This window comes from Priapulus caudatus, unplaced genomic scaffold, assembly GCF_000485595.1.
Source record: "Priapulus caudatus unplaced genomic scaffold, Priapulus_caudatus-5.0.1 Scaffold322, whole genome shotgun sequence".
Classification (NCBI taxonomy): Eukaryota; Metazoa; Priapulida; class Priapulimorpha; order Priapulimorphida; family Priapulidae; genus Priapulus; species Priapulus caudatus.
Window position 1 is genome coordinate 228,116 of NW_014577383.1, and position 13,412 is coordinate 241,527.

The 13,412-nt window shown below is 44.3% G+C and overlaps 1 non-coding gene across 1 annotated transcript; it reads right to left on the reverse strand.

Moving 5' to 3' along the window:
• Nucleotides 1-415: 415 nt before the first annotated feature.
• On the reverse strand, nucleotides 416-488 carry Trnav-uac. Its single transcript has one exon. It is a non-coding gene; the product is annotated as a tRNA-Val (tRNA).
• Nucleotides 489-13,412: the final 12,924 nt, after the last annotated feature.

Consider the following 13,412-nt stretch of genomic DNA (forward strand, 5'->3'; position numbering starts at 1 on the left):
GGGCAAACGGCGCGGAGCGGGAGATGGCGGACGGACGGCGTAGAGGGAGAGAAGGCGCGACGGACGGACGGCGTAGAGGGAGAAGGCGGACGCGGACGGACGGCGTAGAGGGGGAGAAGGCGGACGAACGGACGGCATAGAACGGGAGAAGGCGGACGGACGGACGGCGTAGAGGGGGAGGAGGCGGACGGACGGACGGCATAGAGGGGGAGAAGACGGGCAAACGGCGCGGAGCGGGAGATGGCGGACGGACGGGGAAGAACATGACGCATTCATGATGCAAACCGAACGTGATACCGTTAATAACGGATCATTCAAGGTTCCCTTTACTGTAATAATTCATTCTGAATGGTTGGTTATTGTTTGTATGCATAGAAACATTCAGGGAGCTCTGTACAAAACTACATAATTATCATGTTCCTGCCAGGGTTCGAACCTGAGACCTTTCGCGTGTAAAGCGAACGTGATAACCACTACACTACAGGAACTTCAGATGAAAGTACCCAGGACAAAAGGTATCATTAACTTTAAGAGTAGAATTATTAACTTTTTAATGATTTGAGCATTAAAACTTAATAGGCTGTATCATCAACTTGTCAATGATTTTGATTCTTAAAGATTAAATGATTTGAACATTAAAGTTAATGGTAATTTCGCCGCATTTAATAGTTTGATTCTTAAAGATAATGATTTGAACATTAAAGTTAATGGTAATTTCGCCGCATTTAATAGTTTGATTACTAAATTTAATGATCAAATCACCACTTAATAATCGATTCTTAAAATATAGTAACTCCAATAATAACACACCAATAAAAGTTTGCCAGCGCGGGAATCGATCGTCAAGAATTGCAGTTCGACCAGGACATCCGACGCGTGTATTTACACGCGTCCACGAGGTGGAGTGATTACATTGATATGAAATTCGTATAGTGTTTCTACCTGTTGTTTTTCCTCTCCAGTGATCCCGCCTTCTTATAATAATATTATGGTATCCATATTGTATTGTCTCTATCGGTGATTCCTGTCTCCGGTGATTCCCTATGGTGTTCGTAACTTGTACTCAACGCGAGAATTGTCAAACCTATACGCGTACAATAAACGTGTCTGCGCTTTTGCAATATATTCTTGAATTATTTAACTTAAATCTAAAACATTCGTAATAGATTTACTGACAAACAAACTCTGCAGGCACTCATTATCGTATCAAGCTTACGTGTACGTATTCAAACAACATTAGATAGTTCATGATAATGCGGGCCCCTAAAACCGCGGGGCGCGTAACAAATCCTTGATACTACATATTGTTGATCCGGTAAGGGTTCTTAACCTGTGGTCCATGCCGGACCGCGTTGGGGTCCGTGGATGGGCTTCAGGGGGTCCGTGAACCACGCGCATAAAATTTGTGTGTTTATATGTGCTTATGCGCATTTTTCCGGGAGGGGTCCGTAGCTTTCACCAGATTCTTAAAGGGGTCCATGACTCAAAAAAGGTTCAGAGCCACTGACTCTAGGCCACTACAATCACGAGTCAAACAAGGGAACTAACGCAGCTTTCAGCTTTCAATAAAACTGTACTATAATATTAATGTTTCGCATGGCAAATCCTCCTTGTTGCGCGCCAAACACAGCTTCAAACGCTAGTGCGCAAATTCCGAGTCAGGTTGGCGGTAATGCAGATGGTCAGAACTCAGAAACGACATGTTATTGATGCCATAGTATATCTTATACATGTCACCACTGATGTGGTCACAGCACTGTCCGATGCGGCCCATGCCCGCCTGCCGCATGCTAGTAAATGCGCGCAAGTATACGTGTATGGTTGGCCACGGTGGAAAAAATCAAGAATACATGACTACATTATTATGGTCACCAATAAATCGTATTTATGGTCACCATAAATCGACCAATGGGAAGGAGGATTATATGCCCGGATATAATCGAAGCCAATCAAATCAAAGGAATTATGTCACCATAAATAACTTCCGTCCCCGTTTTGACCGTCTAGACGCTTTTTGTCCACCGTGGCCAACCCATGGTTGGCCACGGTGGACAAAATCAAGAATACATGACGCATATTAATGGTCACCATAAATCGACCAATGGGAAGCGAGGATTATATGCCCGATAATAATCAAGCCAATCAAATCAAAGGAATTATGTCCACCATAAATAACTTTCCGTCCCCGTTTTGACCGTCTAGACGCATTGTCTGGTTCGCTGCGCCCGCTGAGATTTTCACGCGAGCTAGACTGGTTGCGCGCCGAACTGTCGTCGCAGAGCGTGTACATTGTTGTAGCAGAGCGGTGAGCCGGATACCAGTCCAATACATTATGCAATTGTAAAACGGGGACGGAAGTTATTTATGGTGGACATAATTCCTTTGATTTGATTGGCTTCGATTAATATCCGGGCAATATAATCCTCGCTTCCCATTGGTCGATTTATGGTGACCATAAATATGATTTTATGGTGACCATAAATATGTATTTTTGTCCACCGGGCCAACCATATACGTGCGTGCGCTTACCTCGAGCACCTACGTGCATACATGTCAACAAGAGCGTATAAAGAAACCTTCTTTATATATATATACGCTCTTGATGTCAAGAGTACATAATAGAGATTATACTCTACAGTATTATGTACTTTTGATACATGTGTATGTCCTCGTACATGCACACCAGCTGTACGGGTGCTAATGCATGTACGTGCACGCTTGCGTGTATCCAAATATACCCACATATTTATGCACGCATGCATGTATGTGTGCGTTTGGTGCACGTACGCGTGTATGTGCACCCAAGAACACGCGTGTATGTAGAGGGGTGGTATGCTTGGGTATATATACTGAGGTTTTATGCAGATTTTGTTTACGTAGGACAGCATATAATTGACTACAGGGAACGACGAGACAAAAAAGATGTTGTAGTTTTTATTTTATGGTGGCAACCGCAAACGTGAGAATATCACGCGTAATCTGAAAATTATGCTCGCAGGCAGGTCGATCTCTAATCCGAATCTCTGATTAAAAGCCGTACGTGGAAAAGAACCAAAATGCCATATATAGTATATTTTCGTCTGTCACCATATGCAAGCGCAAACATCTAGTACCGTATACGGTCATAGCTTCCTCCAGAAATTCTTAGCTCTGGATAAGGGGTTGGCTGTACATGCGTGTGTGCGCGCGTATGTGCGTGTGCGCGTTCTTTGGATCTTTGTGCGATGTGGCTACAGTGTACAAGTTAATAAAGTTTATTCCGGTTACTACAACAAGTTTGACTTTATATCTTCATTCCTGTTTACATTTTGGTGCTCGTGACAGTCCAAAACCTGGGTATCCTTTTGCGGACACAACGCAAGTTAATTTACTTCATATCGATCTACGGGCCAGCAACGAAACAGAGAAAGAATGACGGAGAGCGAGAGAGGGAGAGAAGACGGAAAGAAGCAGGTTCTGATGATGAGATGGGAGCCATGCAGACTGCGCTAGCGCCGACGACGATGACGATGGCGACGAAGGATCGGCTGGAGATCGTGGAGAATCGCGAAGGCCTTATACTACAAACGATCACGAGCCACGAGCCACAGAAGAACTGGAGAAGGAAGAAGAAAATTGGAGCGAGATAAAAGGAGAGCGGATCGAGAGAGCCAGAGAGACAGAAAGAAGACAGAGAGAGGAGAGTCAGAAGGAAAGAAGCAATGCCGAGACGCCGCAGCTCAGCAGACACCAACGGAAGCCGACGAGAAGAAGCTGGAAGAAAGAAGAGGAAAGATATATAATGCCAGTGTAAGTGTTGCAATTTTCCTAGTATACATATTCCGCTGTGCTCACGTCTGTTTACTGTCGCCTGACTGCTGAGTATACTGACGATATTGCCTGCGTGCGGACGCTTTGTGCCACAATAGAGCGTTATAGGGTGCATACGGTATAAAGTCGCGTTATACACGGTCCGAGAGAAGGGACTTACGGGATTTGTTGTCACAGCATATATACGCTGGAATCTCACATAATGATGTCAGGGAGCACGGAATATAGCATACGCTAGATGTGCAAGCACGCCTAAGATATAACTGTACATCTACTGTAAGTGTAAAGATAAGAAGGGCCACAGTAGATAAACCGTATTGATATAATATAGTTTATGCACAGGTGTATAGTTGGATACATAGAGGGCTGGCGACGCGGTAATGGCAAGCAGAGCATGATGTTATTTGGGAAAAGTGTGACGCTCAGTAGGCCTACGGGCAGAGTATATTTAGTTAGGAACATGGCATATATAATGCTGACTGCGGAGCGGAACAAGTATTATAATAATGAAGGACCGATATAGTTGTTTCACAAGCTTACCGGTGACATTGCTATGTTATGTATGTATGTAGGTTTATGGTTGTTTTTATGTACGCGGTATTTTGTTCATGATAATTGCGTTTGACCGTTTTTGTGTGTTTGCGAAAATCTTTTTCGCTGAACTTTGTTTTTAGAAAATTTTGTGATCGTTTTCTTGACATTTGTGCTAACTTAGTGGCGCGTACGTTCCACTATAATTGTCAGAACCGCTAAACACATTCTATCAGAGTTTTTGATTAATAGGCCAAAAACATTTCATCGAAAATATGAAATCAGTTTTTGGCGTATTTTGGTTGGCTGTATGATGCTAGATGTAATGATGGATGATCCTTTTTGTGATTTTTGATTGCATGTATGATGTGTGGAAGTGACAAGTTACCACCGATCAGTGCTGTGGTCTTATTAATGCCTGGTGCATGGGCCCCTGTGTGCCTGGGATATGAGAAATTATAATCCAGATAATAACGTGGGTTCAGCTAATGCGTGTCTGTAGTACGCAACGCCACGATACGTTACGTTACAGCCATAAAAATACGCAGTAATTGCAGCGATATCAGAATGGTTCATGCCAAATGTTTGATGTTTACCTGACTTATATTGTGATCGAAGCTTTATCGTTACTTGTTTCCTACGCTTCACTATGTGGTTTTTCTGTATTGTATTTTGATTTTGTTATGTTTGTGTGTATTGATTGTTGCGTGTTTAATTCGGACAGAAAGACGTTCCTGCGTTGGGATTGAGGTTAGGAAGATATTAGGGTAGATATTTTTTTTTTTGGAATTGGTTAGGTTCAGGTTAAAGTGTAGAGCAGCGAGGACGCTGAGTCGATTGACATACCCTAGTCATCGTTTTTGGGAAAAGGGGAGCATAATGTAAACATCTGTTTTACACGTGTGAATTGGCTTAGCTAAGACAGAGCGTCATTGCTACATTGATGTATTAGAGAGCAATGGTAAAACGTGGGTAGGTTACGGATTAGAGGGTCACTGTGAAAATTTGGGGTATAGGAACGTAGTCTGTGAGAACGCGGTACATTGTGCGGGCAAGTATGTTTGTAGGAGTTGGGGGAAATTAGATAGGACAGAAGAGGTATGAGGCGATTCGGGTTCTGGCGCGGAAGGAGACACACGCGCGTAATGCGCGTTAGTGCGCGTTCTTTCGTCTGTGTTGTGCGATTTCTGATGATTGGCTACACAGTGTATGCAGTATTAAAGGTTGTACAGTTTTACCACACAAGTTTGGATCTTCTTCATCATTTCTACGTGAACGCTCATTCATGTTTACACGTGTAGTCATTTGCGACCATATGTATCCCGGATCTGTATCTCTATTTCATGATAAAAATCGCATAGTTTTCGACAGTTTTCTGTAAAGATCCTGTGAAAACTAATTAAGATAATAAGAGATTATTATGATTATCCTGATATGATAGTGTGATATAGAACCATAGATATCTATAAAGACCACGTTATTTATATATACGTTATAAAGTTTATTTATAGATCTCTACGAATAAGAACCACTGATCTCTATAATAAAATCGTATGTATAATGTATATCATGTTTATAATAATATGTTATTATCTGGGTTTTTTTGCGCGCGTTGGCGGCGGGTAATGCTATCCCACGGGCGTGGGAGGGAGGTGAACCGCAACGTGGCAGCACTAGTGTTGGATATGTGTTAGGATTATGGGTTAGGGTTAGGGTTAAGGGTTAGGGTTTAGGATTAGGTTAGGGTTAGGGTTAGGTTAGCGGTTATGGGATTAGGGTTAGGGTTTGGCGTTTTATGCATCAATGCATATCTGTCCCCACCAATAGCTTAATTTTCTGTGGATTACAATGCCTATATATAACCGCGCGACACATAGTATATGTTAGTGTGATAGGTTAGTGGTGAGTGTTGAAGTGAGGGTTACCTTAGGGTTAACGTTTTGCAACGTCATCGTCAACGTTATCACGTGACCTCCTCCACGCCGTGGCAGATAGCAACATCCGCTTGGCGGGCATGGTTTGGCGGCAAAACTGCTCATGCAGCGCTCCGTTCGTTACGAACTCCAGCATACACTGGCCACTGACCCAAACTGCGCGCGACAAAGCTATGGCCACAAGTGAGCCACAAGCACTGATCTCTATAATATATATCTCCATATATAATAGTAGAAAGAGCCCGAAGTGTCGTTTTTCCGTATCATCCTCCGAAACGCTTGCCACATAGTGGCTCACGCGAATCAAGCTGGGGCCCCTTTCTGGAAGTCCCGGAATACATTCCGCTACGTTAGAACGACGCGATATGTCCGATGGTAAAGTGACTTTTGAGTCAATTTTCTAAAAACTTATGGGCCCGAAGAAACATTCGGCATTTCATCGCGAACAGCCACAAAATTTTAAAGATCACCAAATCCGCATGCGCACACACGCCACACACCAGAGCCATTGCGGCTGCGTGTATAAACAACCAAGCCACTTGCGCGCACAGCTTGTGAGGCGCGAAAATCTAAGAGAAACCCCAACGAGAGACGGCTGAAGTTGTTTATGCTGTGTGTGTGTGTGTGTGGCGTTGCGGTGCGTGCGTGCGTAGTATGTTGGTGCGCGCCCGGTGTGTGTGTATGTGGTATGTGTGTGCGTGGGTGCGGTGCTGTGATTGTGGCGTGCGCATGCCCATATGTGTGTGAATACAGTGCACGTGCGTGGCGTTGCGCGCGTGTTGCAAACATTCTGGTAACGGAAGGGTGTAACCGTGCCCGCGCTTAACCCGGCTCCATGCTCTTGACAATTTAGACGCCGGTTTCGATTGTCTCTAAAAGAGCACACACACAGCCACACTTAATATATTATACCATAACCTTTTGAAATTGTGTTAAACTATTATATGTGTTTCTCACGGGGTCTTTAACTGATAAGTATAGCTATACTAATTGTGATTAAAGAGTAAAACAATAAAGCCATTTAATTAGGTGAGCCTTCCACCTAAGCATTAGCCAAGGCCACACTAACCCGCACGCACGCACGGCCCACACCGGCACGCACAACACACACACACACACACACACAAGACATTGGCGGCTGCGGTGTATAACACAGCCAATCACTGCCAGCGCCACGCTGTGAAGCCGAAAATTAAGACAAACCCCAACGAGATAACAGCTGGGCAGTTGTATAGTGTGTGTATGTGTATGTGTATGTGCTGTGATCGCGTGTGCGGTGTACGATGTGCGTGTGCGTGTGCGTGTGCGTGTATGTATGTATGCTGTGTGTGATGTCGTGGCATGTGGTGTGTGAGTGTATTGTGTGCGCGCCTGCGCGTTGTTGTAAATGGTAATGTTGTGTCGTCGGGTGCGCGAGTGATTGTGCAGTGCGCATGCCCGTGCTGTGTGCTGAATGCGGTGTTGTGATGCGTGTGTGCGCTGCGGGTGCAAATATTTGACAACGGGACGTTGCTGATACCCTTGCCGCCGCCAGTCCTTAAGGTAAAATTTTCAGATTCTTATATATATTTAGATACAATTTTTTTAAACAAATATTGGTATATGACTCGAGTCTAAATATCAGTATTTTTCGTTATCTGTAAATACATCCTCAAATAAAAGTGAGAAAATAAATGGCTTAAACCGTCCATCCTCAAGTCAGACGCCCACTCGAACCCGTCTAGGAGACGAGTAAATAGCTAGATATATTATATAATATATATATATAGTTATTATAGAGATCATGCAGTTGGCCACAAGGCTGGTACATATTTTTCAAGTGGGTGGAGCTCGGCGGGGAAAATCCAGGCAAAATGGCAATCAACGGCCCTGCGAGTCGCCCGAACAAACATTTAGAATTCTATGATTTGCATGTTTGTTCAGGGGCGGATCCCAGGCCTGAGGCCTAGACAGTATTTTTCCGATTTTAGTGGGCACATCTCCCAAAAAGGCACATCACCGCACAAAGCACCAACAACCCATCGAAGCACATGGCGGGCGGGGTCTGGGGGGCCTCCCCCAGAAATTTCAAAATTTCAAGGGTTCCTGGCGGCACAAAAAATGAGCACCATTTGAGCACACATTTAGTCAAGCAGAGCAAATAGCTAAAAACATATGGAATTTTACTTCTGGTTCGATTTTGCCTGCGCTTTGCATACCAGCAATTAATTGCCAGAATGATTCAAAGCACTTAATTCTTTCTTTTTCAGATATAAAAGACTATAAAAACCATGTAAAATTTTGAATTTCCTTTAGTCCTGCATGTCAATGAATCAGAAGCAAAAAGAAAACAAATAAAGAATATAGCCAAATTGCCAATCTCAAATTGTTTTTCTGTATTTTTTGTATTTTCTGCTAAATTTTGGAAAGAGCACTTTGAAACCTAGACCGTATTTCCCAATACGGCAATACGGTGCTGACATCCCCCCTGCACCACTTCTTATCGGACGGATGCGTGCCACCCGCACGCACGCTTACTTGAATGCCGACTAAAGTTGAGCGTGAGGTGTTATCAATTTTTCATTATTGAGGGATATATTGTATTTTGTCCGCGCCGATGTGGGCCTCCGTGTGCACTGCTACTGGACTACGTGACACTATGCGCTAGTGGTGACACCCAGGGCCGGTTTCCAAGGTGAGCTAGACAAGTATTTTTTACCAGATTTAAATGGCACTATGCCCATGTTGGTGGCGATGCACGAAAGTTGAACATTCGCGAACATGGCAGAACTGGACTAGAGATTGGCCGCCACGGCACAGTGTGCGAGATGGATGCCTCCGTAATAAAACGAGGATTCTTTCGAAAAGAACTCGTTTTCTAAAGCTTATAAAGCATGATCACAGATAGTGTGGCGATTACTGCAAACTTTATGCGTCGTACCAATACCAATTGCTGTACAATAAAACATACATATTTTGTATACAATAATACGATTATTTTATTGACTCTTTGCTGAGAAAACAGCAACAGAGTTAAATTGCGCAGTCGACTGTATCAGGCTTGCGAGCCAAGTAAGACTCACCACGTCAAGACCGATAGTTGCTACGCTGACCCCCCTACCAAGATGTCTGAAACGGCCGGAACTGATCATAGGCTGCTGCGGGAACAGAATGGCGAAATTGAGGAGGCGTTCGGAACGTGAACAGTAAGGACATTTCGTCGTTAAACAATCAAGAACAGATGGACGCGGATCAAGCACTTTACAGCAACGTCCGCAACGTCACGTCACTATGGTTCCTCTACACCTGCTTTTGCCGCCCTTTGACTCGCACGTCGGAGCTGTTGGACTGGACTATTTGGGCCAGGTTGCAGCCTTCGTCGGCGCCAAGCCTGCTCCCCTTCTACGCCGTCCGTCCGTCCGCCTTCTCCCCCTCTACGCCGTCCGTCCGCCATCTCCCGCTCCGCGCCGTTTGCCCGCCTGCTCCCCCTCTACGCCGTCCGTCCGTCCGCCTTCTCCCCCTCTACGCCGCCCGCCCGCCTGCGAAATTTTTTTCCCACTTGAGTTCCGGACCCACCATAGATAGTGTTTTGTAATATATGGTTCGTATATATATAGTTGGATTATAGTTCGTGCTAGGGTTCGGGTACGGGTTAGGGTTAGGGTTAGAGATGGGTAATGCTATCCCCCGGGCGTGGAGGGAGGTGACCGCAACGTGGCAGCACTAGTGTTAGGATAATGTTAGGATTAGGGTTAGGGTCAGGGTTAGGGTTAGGGTTTTTGCATCATGATATCTGTCCCCACACCATAGATTAATTTTTGTGGATCACAATGCCCATATATACCGCTGCGAGATATATATATTTTCTTGTGGTTAGAGTTACCGTTAGGGTTAACGTTTTGAACGTCATCGTCACGTGACCTCCCTCCACGCCCGGGGGATAGCAACACCCGTTAGGGATAGGGGTATTCATTTTACATTGTTGCTTCGAGGAAGTCGAGTGAATGGAGTGCGCTGATTGGCTGTGGTCCGGAACTCAAGTGGGAAAAAAAATTTCGCCGCCCGCCCGCCTTCTCCCCCTTTACGCTGTCCGTTTGCCTTCTCCCCCTCTGCGTCGTCTATCAGCCTTCTCCCCCTCTACGCCCTCCGTTTGCCTTCTCCCCCTCTGCGTCGTCCGTCAGTCTTCTCCCCCTCTGCGTCGTCCAAAATCAAAAGCGTGCAGCCAAGTACTGTTTACAACAAAGTGCAGTAGTGTTCATTGTTTTGTTTGTGCATATGTATCATTGGTAGTTATCCAGCCCCGTTTTATTTACGTAGTACGTACAGTCTATAATGCATGTATTCATTAATAATTACTTGAGCAATAAAAAACCGATTAGTTTGGAATTTTGTTTATACAAACAGTGATCTATCATTGGACTGACCACCAAATTTACAGGATACAGCAGAAGTACAAAAATATTCAGACCAACCGAGACCCCAAGACTTTTCGAAAACGTCTGCTTTCATTTGTTTACTGTACTTTTCTTTTACAATGTTTATTTTTAAACATTATAGCCTCGTTCACACGAATTTATGAAATACGGTATTTGCGAAATACCGAATCTGAGGCAAATACGCGGCCGAGCGTTCACACGCTGATTCGCGGCTCCAGAAATACGGTATTTGCGAGCTGCGAGCTGCTTTAAACAATCAAGCGAATAATGCGAAATAAACAATGCAATGCGCACCAACTGCCGATAAAATACGTAGACTGGTCCGCGCTCGACAGTTCCACTCGCGTTACACTGGAACTGTCGAGCGCGGACCAGTCTATAAAATACGCGGCTTCAGAAATCCGGTATTTAGCGTTCACACGAGGAAATGCGCGGTCCAAGAGATCCGGTATTTCTCAAGCACGGCAAATTATTCGGGGTCTGGGAAGCCGCGTATTTACAACAAATACCGGATCTGTTTAGATACCGTATTTCTTGGACCGCGCATTTTGCCTCGTGTGAACGCTAAATACCGGATTTCTTGCTACGTGTGAACGCGGCTATTATTTCAAGCATTAGACGTTTTTTTTTGTCATGAAAAATTTGTTGTGTACATTTTTGTCAAATGTTGACTTTATTTTCGTGTCCTTTGACTTTAATCCTCGTGTAGACGGGGCTTATTTTTCTGACGGGGCTTCTTTATTATTATTTATCAAAACTGTTCGTTTTGATAAATGAAGCATGCTGTATTTTCTAATAAATAAACTATCGAAATGTACACATTCATCTCTTCTTTATTCCTTCTTAAATTTGAAATTTAAAAGTACTGCCCGAGAATGCAGAAAAGCCGGACCCTCCGAGCAGTCCGGATTTTCAGATTTCTGCTGTACAAGTTTTTCTTGTATGTAGTATCATGGTAGTATATAGTAGTAAGTAGTATGTACATCTATATGCACTAAGGTATCATCTCAAAATTACATAAAACACGAAATGTTCAGTAAATAATCAAAGGAAGATACACGTACATGTATTACCCACCACTAAATAGGGCCTACTGCTCTACTATACTGCTCTACCAGCTACTACTGGTTTGAGCGAGACTAGCCTGCATGTGTTTCCACGAAACAATAGCCTCGTCTACACGACGAACCTTAACTCGAGTTAAGTGTTAACTCGAGTTAGCGATTATGTAGCGTCTACACGACAACACCCGATAGCGATTATTACCGATTTATTATGCATGCGTGCGTGCGTGTGTATGTAAACGTGCGTGTGTGCGTGCGTGTGTACGTACACGCGCGTTCGTGCGTGCGTGCGTGCGTGTGCACGTACACGTGCGTGCATGCGTGCGTGCATGCGTCAGTGTGTGTGCACGTACACGTACGTGCGTGCGTGTGCAGGTACACGTTCGTGCGTGCGTGCGTGCTTGTGCAGCTACACTTGTGTGCATGTGTGCGTGCGTACGTGCGTGTGTGTGCAGGTACATGTGCGTGCGTGCGTGCGTGCATGCATGTGCACGTAGACGTGCGTGCGTGCGTGCATGTGCACGTACACGTGCGTGCGTGCATGTGCACGTACACGTGCGTGCGTGCATGAGTGTGTGCGTGCGTGTGCAAGTACACGTGCGTGCGTGCGTGTGCAGGTACGCGTTCGTGCGCGCCAAGGAGCTACATATAAGGTTATATTTAGCTCCTTGGTGCGTGCGTGTGCATGTGCACGTAGGCGTGCGTGCGTGTGTACGTACATCGTACTAGTGCTGCCGCCTATCGTGGAGGTTAAGCTAACTCGAGTTAAAGGGACAGTAGCCTCTAGGATAGTAGCCTACTGCATACAACTATACTTACTGTATAACAAATCGTCTATATCCACATGTATTTGTCACCAGATACTTAATTAATTATTTACACATCAACGCTACGAAATTTGAACGGCGCCATGACACCCGCGACCGTGCTGCCACCCTGAAAAAGTTGCGTATTTGCATTTTTATTTTGCAGGTAAAGGACCGAGGGCTAATCACAAAAGTGCAATTATATTTATACCTAGAAATGCTATTTAACCGAACGATATTCATTTTAGGGTAAATTTATCCATATTATAACTGAAACTATATGTCGTTTATAAGATATTACAATCCTTTTGCTTTTAAATGAATAAATAAGAAATACCCTCGGTCTGTAGCCCTTGGCTGGAAAGTGGTTTTGCGCAACTTCTCAGATCGTGCGCTTTGAGTGGCGCAACCGTCGCTGTAATCAAACTGTAGTCGTTAGTTTTAAAACATTTAAAAAAAATATTTCTTATGGTGATTGAACCATGAAACTTTTTATGTAGCGCAATTATAACCTAAATTAGCTGAAAATAACCCTAGAACCTAGAGGCTACTGTTCCTTTAAGGTTCCTCGTGTAGACGTAGCTTATGAGTGATACCAAGAATTCGGTGCATCGGCATTTCTGATGTCGACATACAAATAGGATTTTACTGTTGTTTATATTACATGGGCCCTGTCTGAGGGCGCCGACTTATACATAATGACGGCTTTGGCGGGGCTATTCAAATGGAGTTATCATTAGAGAAAATCGGGACTTACATGACGACTTCAGCGAATTGACGTGTTAGACAATGGCGTCTTATTGTACTTTACATGTACTGTATTTGTTTGCAATAAAACACAAAACCAGTTTA